General features: G+C 42.2%; 1 protein-coding gene across 1 annotated transcript in view; it reads left to right on the top strand.

The window, feature by feature from the left end:
- MADD (MAP kinase activating death domain) overlaps nt 1-13,080 on the top strand; it is a 372,537-nt gene that overhangs the window by 205,929 nt on the left and 153,528 nt on the right. The gene's annotated exons all lie outside the window — the stretch shown is intronic.

The raw sequence follows: 13,080 nt of genomic DNA on the forward strand, positions 1-13,080 counted from the left end.
GATTCACTCCGTTGGTGGCTGACCCTGGACAACCTGTCCCAAGGGATGAGCTTCAGAAGACCAGAGTGGGTCATTGTAACGACCGACGCCAGCCTGGTGGGCTGGGGCGCGGTCTGGAAACACCTGAAGGCTCAGGGTCTATGGTCTCGGGAAGAATCTCTTCTCCCGATAAACATTCTGGAACTGAGAGCGATATTCAATGCTCTCAAGGCTTGGCCTCAACTAGCAAAGGCCAAATTCATAAGGTTTCAATCAGACAACATGACGACTGTTGCATATATCAACCATCAGGGGGGAACAAGGAGTTCCCTGGCGATGGAAGAAGTGACCAAAGTAATTCAATGGGCGGAGCTTCACTCCTGCCACTTGTCTGCAATCCACATCCCAGGAGTGGAAAATTGGGAAGCGGATTTTCTGAGTCGTCAGACATTTCATCCGGGGGAGTGGGAACTCCATCCGGAAATCTTTGCCCAAATAACTCAATTATGGGGCACTCCAGACATGGATCTGATGGCGTCTCGTCAGAACTTCAAGGTTCCTTGCTACGGGTCCAGATCCAGGGATCCCAAGGCGACTCTAGTAGATGCACTAGTAGCGCCCTGGACTTTCAACCTAGCTTATGTGTTCCCACCGTTTCCTCTCATTCCCAGGCTGGTAGCCAGGATCAATCAAGAGAGGGCTTCGGTGATCTTGGTAGCTCCTGCGTGGCCACGCAGAACTTGGTATGCAGACCTGGTGAATATGTCATCGGCTCCGCCATGGAAGCTACCTTTGAGACGGGACCTTCTTGTTCAAGGTCCGTTCGAACATCCGAATCTGGCATCACTCCAACTGACTGCTTGGAGATTGAACGCTTGATTTTATCAAAGCGTGGGTTCTCAGATTCTGTCATTTATACTCTTATTCAGGCTAGAAAGCCTGTAACTAGGAAAATTTACCATAAAGTATGGGAGAAATATATCTGTTGGTGCGAATCGAATGGATTCCCATGGAACAGGGTAAAAATTCCTAAGATTCTATCCTTTCTACAAGAGGGTTTGGAGAAAGGATTATCTGCAAGTTCTTTGAAGGGACAGATTTCTGCTTTATCTGTTTTACTTCACAAGAAGCTGGCGGCTGTGCCAGATGTTCAGGCTTTTGTTCAGGCTCTGGTTAGAATCAAGCCTGTTTACAAACCTTTGACTCCTCCTTGGAGTCTCAATTTAGTTCTTTCAGCTCTTCAAGGGGTTCCGTTTGAACCCTTACATTCCGTAGATATTAAGTTATTATCTTGGAAAGTTTTGTTTTTGGTTGCAATTTCTTCTGCTAGAAGAGTTTCAGAGTTATCTGCTCTGCAGTGTTCTCCTCCTTATCTGGTGTTCCATGCAGATAAGGTGGTTTTGCGTACTAAACCTGGTTTTCTTCCGAAAGTTGTTTCTAACAAAAATATTAACCAGGAGATAGTTGTGCCTTCTTTGTGTCCGAATCCAGTTTCAAAGAAGGAACGTTTGTTGCACAATTTGGATGTAGTTCGTGCTCTAAAATTCTATTTAGAGGCTACAAAGGATTTCAGACAAACATCTTCCTTGTTTGTTGTTTATTCTGGTAAAAGGAGAGGTCAAAAAGCAACTTCTACCTCTCTCTCTTTTTGGCTTAAAAGCATCATCAGATTGGCTTATGAGACTGCCGGACGGCAGCCTCCTGAAAGAATCACAGCTCATTCCACTAGGGCTGTGGCTTCCACATGGGCCTTCAAGAACGAGGCTTCTGTTGATCAGATATGTAAGGCAGCGACTTGGTCTTCACTGCACACTTTTACCAAATTTTACAAATTTGATACTTTTGCTTCTTCTGAGGCTATTTTTGGGAGAAAGGTTTTGCAAACCGTGGTGCCTTCCATCTAGGTGACCTGATTTGCTCCCTCCCATCATCCGTGTCCTAAAGCTTTGGTATTGGTTCCCACAAGTAAGGATGACGCCGTGGACCGGACACACCTATGTTGGAGAAAACAGATTTTATGTTTACCTGATAAATTACTTTCTCCAACGGTGTGTCCAGTCCACGGCCCGCCCTGGATTTTAATCAGGTCTGATGATTTAATTTCTCTAACTACAGTCACCACGGTATCATATGATTTCTCCTATGCAAATATTCCTCCTTTACGTCGGTCGAATGACTGGGGAAGGCGGAGCCTAGGAGGGATCATGTGACCAGCTTTGCTGGGCTCTTTGCCATTTCCTGTTGGGGAAGAGAATATCCCACAAGTAAGGATGACGCCGTGGACCGGACACACCGTTGGAGAAAGTAATTTATCAGGTAAACATAAATTCTGTTTTTCCCAAATTGTATCGTCTTTTTTCGCATTCTAGCAGAAAGCGTCCAAATCGCAAATGATGAAAAGGTGGTGGAAGGGGTGTATCTCTGTCTCTCCCCATTCATGAGCAACTGAGCAAGACAAAAGGTTATTAAAAAAATGATTGGAGTGCCACACAAATATTATTTTAAAGGGATATGAAACTAAAAACCATTATTTTGAGATTCAGACAGGGCATAAATTAAAATAAAAATGTTCCAATTTACTGAACTTAATTTATTGAAGAGATACCTAGCTAGGTTTCTGGAGCACTAAATGGCAGGAAATACTGCTGCCATCTTTCAAATGGATAACATTCTTGCAAAACTGCTGCCATATAGTGCTGCAGGCACTTGCTTGCTCATGAGCTTATGTCCCTGATATTCAACAAAAGATTACAAAGAGAACAAATAAATTTATGATAAACATAAATTAGAAAGTTGCTTATAATTGCATGCTTTGTCTGAATCATGAAAGAAAAATGTTGGGTTGCATGCCCCTTTAATTAAAGTATTGTTATGCAAAGGGATGCAAAGTACTCCTAAGACAAAGCCAACTGACCCCATCAAAACCCTTTTCCGATTTGGTAGATGCCAAGATAATAGTAACTTGTTGCATAGATTCATAATGTGTTAAAGGGATAGTAAACACCTTGAATTACAAGACTTGGCTGATAAGTTATCCTAAAGCAACACATCAGCCAAGTCTTAATGTTTTTAAAACAAATTAACATTCTTTTTATGGCAATTATTTTTCAATAGTCAAACTCCACCCACCATTTGCCTTATTTGGAGGAGCCAATCAGGGCTTTAGACCTCAGACAACTATGCTAGCCTCTGTCGTAACGTTCGTATAAAATGCATTGTTTTGCAGTTGTTACCTGATAAATCCAATTCGGTCAAGAAATGTAGCTGGATTAGCCTTAAGTCAGCAGGTGCATTTCAAGTTCTGAGAATTAGAAATTGTTCAATTTTAAGAGCAAAATTACATGAAAAGAGGACAAAATAAATAACGAAAACATGAATTGCTTAGTTTTTAAATTATGCAAAACTAAACTTATTTATAAAAATCTCAAGGCGTTTACTGTGCATTTTAAGTGAAGGATGTTAATTGTTACCCTTCACTTTTCTGCCAGGCACAGACCCAACTTGGTCCAAGTCTATGGGATGAGGAAAGAATGTGAAATTGCTCTAATGTAGAACAATCAACTTGACCATGTTCAGTTTCTAAGCTTTATCTAGTAAGGGTGTTAGGTAGGCTTTCTAGCTATGTAGTATTATGTATCGGCTTGAACAATTGCTATTTATTTCTGTAATAAGGCTTGTGAAAAGCAATGTATGAACTTGCTGCACAAGCCACTTTATTACAGAGCACCATAAACCTCCCATTTGTTTTCAGTGTTCTAGTACAAGGTGAATGCTCTTGGAAAGCAGATAATGGTGCATACAAAACAATAAGCACATTTATTTTGTCCCTTCATTTGCCTGTAGGGAAAGTTTTTGCGGGTTCTTACAGTGTCACACATAGGTTCCACAGATATAAATGCAAGCCAGAACAATGTTTGTCTCATACCACTGAAGGTCTGGCCTTACTCTACTGGTAGCCATTATCTCTTCTGTTGGATAAAGGCCTAGAGGATGATCAGTGTCCCGAGGGGGCATATTTTCTCTTTGTAGATGAGCTGTACCTCCTCTCAGTCTCTTTGAGGAAACAGAGGATCAGTATAGAAGAGGTAAAGAGGTAATTCCAGAGCATGAAATGAGCATCTTAAATAGCGACAGTTACTTTTTCAAGGCTCATTCTGGATCCTCATGTGGTCTTAGAGTAGTAGGGCGCTTGAAGGCTCTGCTTGCATCAATAGTATGAGTTGTCAGCACTGGAGGTGATAATGCAATGTTCTCTGGCCCAGTTAGATCTATACTGACAGCTCAGTCATCGCTTCTGATGACCTGTTTAAAGGGACACTAAACCCAAATCTTTGATGATTCAGATAGAGCAGGCAATTTTATGCAACTTTCTAATTTATTATCAATTTTTCTTTGTTCTCTTGCTATTTGCTAGAACCTGGGTTACGCTTGCCTATTGGTGACTAAATGCCACCAAAAAGCAAGCACTAAAATGGGCTGGCTTCTTCACTTTACAGTCTTACTTTTTAAATAAAGATAGCAAGAGAACGAAGAAAAATTTATAATAGGAGTAAATTAGAAAGTTTCTTAAAATTGCATGCTCTATCTGAATCATAAAATAAAAAAAAAAATGGGTTTAGTATCACTTTAAGGCAGCAATGTGTTCTCATGTTTTGAAGTACTATAAACTGGTTGTTTGAATGTCTGCTAACACCAAATTTGAAAGTAAAATTCTGCATTCTGTGTTAGCTTTTATATTACGTATATTTTGCAGCTTAATTTGTTTGATGTTTTGTTCTATTTTTGTTTTAATGACATCTTTGTTTGTTACTGCTGCTAAGGTGAGCCAAGATAAATACAAATGTAAACATACCATAATTTTTTTCCTAATGGAAAAGAGTCCACAGCCGCATTCATTACTTATTTGAAAATAAGAACCTGGCCACCAGAAGGAGGCAAAGACCCACCAGCCAAAAGGCATAAATACTCCTCCCAATTCCCCTATCCCCCAGTCATCCTTTGCCTTTTGTCCCAGGAGGTTGGCAGAGATGTGTCAGAAGTTTTCTTTAAAATTATTTTACTTTATTTTATTTTCATATGTCTCTTATGGAGGGTGCTACCCTTCGACATGGGACGGGAGTTTTAAGTAGTCCTGTCAGTCTCTCATGGAGGGCCTGGGCGAATGCGAGTCCGGAGATGCAGTGGGAGCTTCCCCTGCGACATCATTCCGACTCGTATTCACAACTCAGTTTTCAGCACTTGGCTTTGCCGAACTTCGCTTCGCTACATGCTGTCTTCTCTCAAGTCCCTGACGGAGGCAATACTACTATTCTTCACACTTGAACGGCCCGTGTTCCTGTTCCACGGTGTAGATTCCGGTAAGAACGTTTTATTTTATTCCGTTATCTGTAATGTGATTATTATGACAGTCAAGTACGGGCCTCGCTGAGACACCTTTTGCTCCGATCTGGGAATCATGGGATAATTCCTCCTTAGGGTGGATAGTGAACAGGTAAGGGTTTATTTTTTATCATGTTTCTTATGTAATTCAACCTGCTTGTGTATGTGCATAGGGGCTCTGTGGCCGAGACACATGCCTATGTGGCACATATTGGCTTGTTCTTTCGGTTGTGGTTTACACGGCCTGGAACTATACCTTCGGGTTATGACTATTTTATTCAGACTTGCTTAACTTTTTCTGTGGGCCTGGGTTTTGCCCCCCTTTAGGGGAGTGCTTTTTGGAATTTCACGGGGCATCTGGTGGCCGGGCGCGTTTCTACGCTTGGGTGGGGCTTCTTCCCCTTCCGCATTCCTGACTGTGTTTGGCGACAGTGGAAAGAGTCTGCTCCGCTGAAGTCTGGTCATAGGAAGTGGTGAGTGCCCCCAGCCATAGGTGTCGGGTGCCAGTCGCTTTTTTCCAATATCCGTTTATCTTGTACAGTCTTAAGCCATGGAGGATTCCAATGCTGGGACTATTTTTATATCCGAATTGTCCTTGAATGAGGATTGTAATTCTGAGAGGCCCTCGGATGAGGACCGTAATTTGGCCCTGTTATCGCAAGGCTGCCAATCTTGTCTCTCGTGCCTGGATAGTTTCCCGGGTCTCTTGGGCTCGGGGGACCCTGGGCCTTCCGAGCCATCGGCCTCTGGGGGTTCTGCTCCTCAGGAGGCGCCTTCCCACTTGCATACTCCTTTTACTTTTGAGGTCCCCGATGTTACTGATCCCTCTGCGCAGAATGGATTGTTTCCCTCGGAGTTGGCGGGGCATTTGCGTTTTAATATCTTAATGGCACTCGTTCGATTGCAGGACCCTGAAGTTTCCTTGCTTTTTTGTGCCTGTCTGCCTATTCCGGGCGTTCAGACCGTGAATGACACTATAATATTCCCCCCGGGGGTGGTTGTTCCCCCTTGCTGTTCATTTCGTTATAGGATCGTGCGGCTGAGTGTCCTATTAAGACAAACTTTTGATTTATTGGGGGATCATTCCCTTTATGGTTCGTCTTGGTTCTCACAAGGTTCTTCGAGATAGGCTAGTGGGGATGTGTCTCTCCCCGGTCGGTCTACTGTGAGCTTTCCCAGTCTTTTTTCTGGAGGTTACGGTTTCCGTTTGGCAGGTCCTACGGAAACCTAGTTCCTTCTGGGCGGATGCCCTTGTTTTTTCCTTTATCCGGTTTGGATTACTTTTCTTTCTGTTTCCCTATGGGGATTGTGGGATTGCTTGATTCAAGTTCTTCTACAGAAGTTGTTTATTTTTTTGAGTTTTTAGTGTGACTTGTTGCTTGTGAGTGACTCATGTTGAGCATGGCTGGGACCTACTGCTTGTTCAGCTATTTGTTTAAAAAAAAAAAAGGAAAAAAAGAAAGAAAAACACTATTCTTCTGGACCTTTGGGTCAGTCCGCACCCGATGTGGGGACCGGTGGTGTCCCACCGTGTCTCTTCGCGTCCCTGATCTGAGGGGTGTGGTCCTTATCGTGTGTAGCGGTTATGCCCTATTGAGCTACTGTTGATGGTCGCCCCTTGGAGCTTTTAGACTCTGATCGGATTTTGGATGTCACTGGTGTCCTGGTCGTCTTTATCGCCCCTTGGGGGTTTTGGGCCTGTGATGGGCTCGGTCAGGGCTACTGGTTAAGGTTTTTTTTTTAATGGACTCGTGCTGTGGGTGTCGTTCGCAGTATCTATTGTGTCATCTTGGATTTGCTTTGAGATTCCTTTTCCTCATTGAGATAGCCTACCGCTGGTCGGCTTGGGGCCTGTTGCCTTGGGCGTTGACTTATGGAAGTCTGGTTTCCTCCTTTATGATTCCATTGTGGATCTTAGGGGAATGTCTAGGGTTGAAGCAATCTAGCTCGTTATCCTATCTGTATGTTTCTGTTATGCCCCTAGGATTGGGGTTGGGTCAGGACGGGTCCTATTGTCTCCCTTTTAGGGAGTCTAGGGTAAATTCGTTTTGATACCTTGGCGGAGGATGTGCTCTGGGCTTTCTTGTAAGGGGGTTCCTTTCCCATTCCTCTTTCGTGTCTAGGAATAGTTCTAGCTCGGTTTGTCATCTGTTCCCGTTGTCTCTGCCTTCTGCAGACTTGTTCACGGCGCATGGGTTGGACTTGTTGGTCGCCTTGTTGCTTGTGTTAAGGGGGCTCGAGCAGTTGCTCTCTGTCTTGGCCCTTTTGTTGGGTTCTGAGAGGTCCGTTTTCCTTTCGGTCCTAGGATTTGCGCTGGTCACTCAACACTTTGGGCGTTCTGTGCCAGTTTTTCCTGAGGGACTCTGGTGTCTCTTGGATCAGCTTCGCTGCAGAGTAACCAGAAGCTTTACTGTTGGGAAACAGCTGCAGTCATGTTTCTTTGTCTGCTGGTAAGCTATTGAGCCTAGGTGGCTTGGTGGTTAGCTTGTCTTGCTAGCAGGTTGCAGTCCCTGAGTTTGTACTCAGCTGCCATTATTTGCTATGTTCTATCTGTTTCCTGCGGGCTTGCCCTTAGGGGTTGTGTTCTCAGGTTTCAGGGTTTTTTCCCCGGGATCTGGTCGCTTTTTTCTATTGGTCGACTAATTTGACCTACGGTTAGTTTTACTACCCAGCTTGCGGATGGTTGAAGTTGTCTACAGGGCAATTGTTGTTCCTTGAACGCTAGCATGCACTTTAAAGGGCCATTAACCCCTTAATGACCGGACCATTTTTCAATTTTCTTACCCTTAATGACAATGGCTATTTTTACATTTCTGCAGTGTTTGTGTTTAGCTGTAATTTCCCTCTTACTCATTTACTGTACCCACACATATTATATACCGTTTTTCTCGCCATTAAATGGACTTTCTAAGGATACCATTATTTTCATCATATCTTATAATTTCCTATAAAAAAAATATAAAATATGAGGAAAAAATTGAAAAAAACACACTTTTTCTAACTTTGACCCCCAAAATCTGTTACACATCTACAATCACCAAAAAACACCTATGCTAAATAGTTTCTAAATTTTGTCCTGAGTTTAGAAATACCCAATGTTTACATGTTCTTTACTTTTTTTGCAAGTTATAGGGCCATAAATACAAGTAGCACTTTGCTATTTCCAAACAACTTTTTTTCAAAATTAGCGCTAGTTACATTGGAACCCTGATATCTGTCAGGAATACCTGAATATCCCTTGACATGTATATATTTTTTTTTAGAAGACAACCCAAAGTATTGATCTAGGCCCATTTTGGTATATTTCATGCCACCATTTCACCGCCAAATGTCATCAAATAAAAAAAATAGTTCACTTTTTCACAAATTTTGTCACAAACTTTAGGTTTCCCACTGAAATTATTTACAAACAGCTTCTGCAATTAAGGCACAAATGGTTGTAAATGCTTCTTTGGGATCCCCTTTGTTCAGAAATAGCAGACTTATATGGCTTTGGGGTTGCTTTTTGGTAAGTAGAAGGCCGCTAAATGCTGCTGCGCACCACACGTAAATTATGCCCAGCAGTTAAGGGGTTAAATTAGGTAGCTTGTAGGGAGCTTGCAGGGTTAATTTTAGCTTTAGGGTAGAGATCAGCCTCCCACCTGACACATCCCACCCCCTGATCCCTCCCAAACAGTTCTCTTCCCTCCCCCACCCCACAATTGTCCCCGCCATCTTAAGTACTGGCAGAAAGTCTGCCAGTACTAAATAAAAGGAGTTTTTCTTTTTTTTAATAAAAAAAAAAAAAATGTTTTAGCTGTGATGGATTCCTGCCTTAGCCCCAACCTCCATGATCCCCCCCCCCAGCTCTCTAACCCTCTCCCCTACCTAATTGCCGCCATCTTGGGTACTGGCAGCTGTCTGCCAGTACCCAATTTGCCCCCCAAAAAAGTGTTTTTTTTATTATCTTTTAATACCATTTTAATTTTTTCTGTAGTGTAGCAGCCCCCCACAATACCCCAACCCCCTCCCCCTCCCAGATCCGATATATATTTAATTTTTTCCCCCTCTTCCCACTCATTGGTGTCAGTGTGGGTAGGTAATCGCGCGCGCGCACGCGCACCCGCGCACGCGCATGCGCGCCCCCGCACGCTCCCGGCACCCGGCGTGCACATTGCACTAACAGGAGCCGGATGCCGGGTAGCGATGGGCCGCCCACCCGCCTCCCTGTTGCGCTCCCACCCACCAACGAACCGGCCGCATCGCTACCGGTGCAGAGAGGGCCACAGAGTGGCTCTCTCTGCATCGGATGCTTTCTAAAGGGTATTGCAGGATGCCTCAATATCGAGGCATCACTGCAATACCCTGAGAGCTGCTGGAAGCGATTGCGATCGCTTCCAGCACTCTCTTAGACAAGTGACGTACCAGGTACGTCCATTGTCACTAACTGCAAGTTTTTGCAGGACGTACCTGGTACGTCACTTGTCATTAAGGGGTTAAACCCCAAAATTTTCTTTCACGATTCAGATAGAGAATACAATTTTAAACAACATTCCAATTTATTTCTATTATCTAATTTTCTGCAATCTTTAGATATTCTTTGTTAAAGAAATAGCATTGCATATTGGTGAGCCAATCGCATGAGACATCTATGTGCAGCTACCAATCAGAAGCTACTGAGCCTATCTAGATATGCTTTTCAGGAAAGAATATCAAGAGAATGAAGCAAATTAGATAATTGAAGTAAATTAGAAAGTTGTTTAAAATGGTATTCTCTATTTAAATCATGAAAGAAAAAATTTGGGTTTAATGTCCCTTTAAGTTTCCTTGTGAGGTGTTTTTTCGGAACCCTCGGGGGCAGTTGGATCCTTGGGAACTCCTTGCTCAGGAAGTTGAGTCAGGAGGGATGTTCTGCGGTCTATAGTGGCGTAGTGTTGGTCTGTGCTGTTTCAGTTGCGCAGGAGCGGGATGTTTGGTATGCGTTTTCGGATGGGGGCTCTGCTTATTTTTGTGCCACTGGTTTTTATCATCCTTTTTTTCTGTCTCCTGAGTTTTTTTCTGGCTACGGAAATTTTTCCTTGCTTGTGAGACGTCCTCAGTCTCTTGTGGTCTGGGGTGTGGGACTCGGTCTGTTTTCACCTGCTCTCTGGGGTGAGGGTTTTTCCCTCACGTCCTCGTTTATTTGGTGTGTCCCCGTTGTCTTGCTGTTTTGGCGTTTGGAGATTTGTTTGTTTCTCTCTGGTCCCTTACAGACTTTTCATATAGTCTGTTCGGGCGTAGCCTACTGAGTGGCTTAGGGTTGTCTCCTTGTCACCCTGGGCGGTGTTCCTTCTTCTGTCTTGTATCTTCCCTCTGGGAATTTTTAGTCGGGGTCCCTCGCTTGGTTGAGGGGTTGTTGCGGGGTTGTTGCCCCTGTCAGATGCTGTCCTGAAGGTGGGTGATCTTGGTGGGCCCACTCATGGTTCTATCTAGGTTCTTTGGACTGTTGATAGATTTGTGTCTCTGGGACCAGTTTTTGCAAAATGTTTTTCGTTCCCTGTTTCGGACGAACTGGGACTTTGTGTTTCTTGGGAATCTGTATTTAGGTGGGTGCCTTTTATTGGTCCGCCTCTTACCTTCCCGTTTTGGCATTCTGTGTCCTCTTTGGCTTGGGTATAAATTTCCCATATTTAATGAATGCGGCTGTGGACTCTTTCCCATTAGGAAGAAAAACATAAATTATGCTTACCTGATAATTTCCTTTTCTTCTATGGGAAAGAGTCCACAGCCCCCCGTTTTTTTTTTTTCTTCTGGCACCCTTTCACTTTGATGCTTCTTCCACTGTTCCTTGTTCCTCGGCTGAATGACTGGGGGATAAGGGAAGTGGGAGGAGTATTTGAGCCTTTGGCTGGTGGGTCTTTGCCTCCTCCTGGTGGCCAAGTTCTTATTTTCCCATAAGTAATGAATGCGGCTGTGGACTATTTCCCACGGAAGAAAAGGAAATGATCAGGTAAGCATAATTTATGTTTTTCATGTCTTGGCTTAGTTCCCTAAGTAGCACTTAAAGTATCCCCTTTTTATTTATTTATTGATTTTTATCTAATGATGGTATATGGTAACAAGAGAAGACCCCTACCTTCCTAAATAGGTGGGATTGTAGGCGTTGGGTTTCTGTCTTGCTCTCTTTTATGGAGCCAGTCTTTGCTGGTGAGTGATGGTTAAGAAATTTAAAGGGACCATAAATTATAAATTAAACTTTCATGTTTATTTAAAGCATTTAAATTTAGACATTTTTCCAATTTACCTCTATTAACAAATTTGCCTTGTACTCCTGGAATCCTTTGTTGAAGAGTACTTCTTGATGGGCTCATAGGCACTCAGGAGCATGCACGTGTCTTTAGAAGTCTATGGCCATAGCCCTCTCATTATATAACATTACTACAAACCCTGCTGCCATAGAATGCTAAAGACACATGCATACTCCTGAGGTCCTATTAGCCTACCTAGGGTCACTCTTATGTGGACAAATCAAATTTGGTAATAGAAGTAAATTAGAAACTTCTTCAAAATGGTGTACTCTCTGTCTGAGTCACAAAATACATTATTTGGGTTTCATATCCCTTGATTGGAGTTGACAATAACTTGTATGGAATTAAGTTTCTCCAATGATATTTATGTATGGCTTTATTAAATCTCCAGTTGTACATTTGGATGGATGAATTTGTTTTTAAAATCTAAATTATAATGTATACATTTACAAAATGGTGGGAACACTTCAAATCAAACAAATCATATTACATACCAAAATATGTACTGCAGGGTTCTCCACAGATATTTTTGACAGTGTAGTACTTTGTAATATTATAACAACATTATCCAAAGCATAAAAGAATTGCATAATTTAACATACATTTATGTAATGATAACTATTGGCTTAAATGATAGTCATATAGTCAGTGAAATCAATTTGGAGGTGTATCCATTTAAAAATGTAAAAGGTCCTGCGGAGAACACTGTACTGGTATTTATGTTCATGGTCATTCTTGGATGTCTCTATCACAATTTAGCCCACATTTTTAATTGTTTCCCTAAATGTTTCTATATACAAGTTGGTTTACTAGTGCAAATTAATATTTGTGTAGTGTGCCTCTGTCTTTTATTTCCCTGAGCTTGGTAGGAATGTGATTGCAAAGACAAGTAACAATTGGAACTTGTTCTCCATATGATGTGTAATGTTGTGAGGGCTAGTACTAACTGACTAGTACATTTACTTTCCTGACTGGTGACCTTCAGTGATTTTTCTACCTTCTGGATGTGTGTGGGTAAAAATAAGTGTTCATTTTAGTATGAGACCATGTGTTTACTAGCCAATATTTTTGTTCCTTTTCAGTGAGTTTACTTGCTAAAGAGCTATAATGTGCTGTTTATCATGTTGTTTCTGGGTGCTGACTGTTTGTGATAACGCCTCAGCTTGCAGATAGTAAGTAATATACCATTTGGGACGTGTGCTGTCTTTCTGTGCTCTCGGGTGATAATAGCAATTGGTGTGTCTGTTGTTTACATTATGTAAATTACTTTTATCGTTCTATAACCAGAATCTCAAATTAATCACTTAATTCGTTATGTATTGGTCTATATTTTTTTTAAATACTTATCTACAATATGTATCTCTATATTTACACATATATATAGAGATATAGATAGATATTTATGTATAAATATCTATGATTTGGCTACTAACTGTGCGTTTTCTCTCTAACAATC

This window comes from Bombina bombina, chromosome 7, assembly GCF_027579735.1.
Source record: "Bombina bombina isolate aBomBom1 chromosome 7, aBomBom1.pri, whole genome shotgun sequence".
In the NCBI taxonomy this organism is placed as follows: domain Eukaryota; kingdom Metazoa; phylum Chordata; class Amphibia; order Anura; family Bombinatoridae; genus Bombina; species Bombina bombina.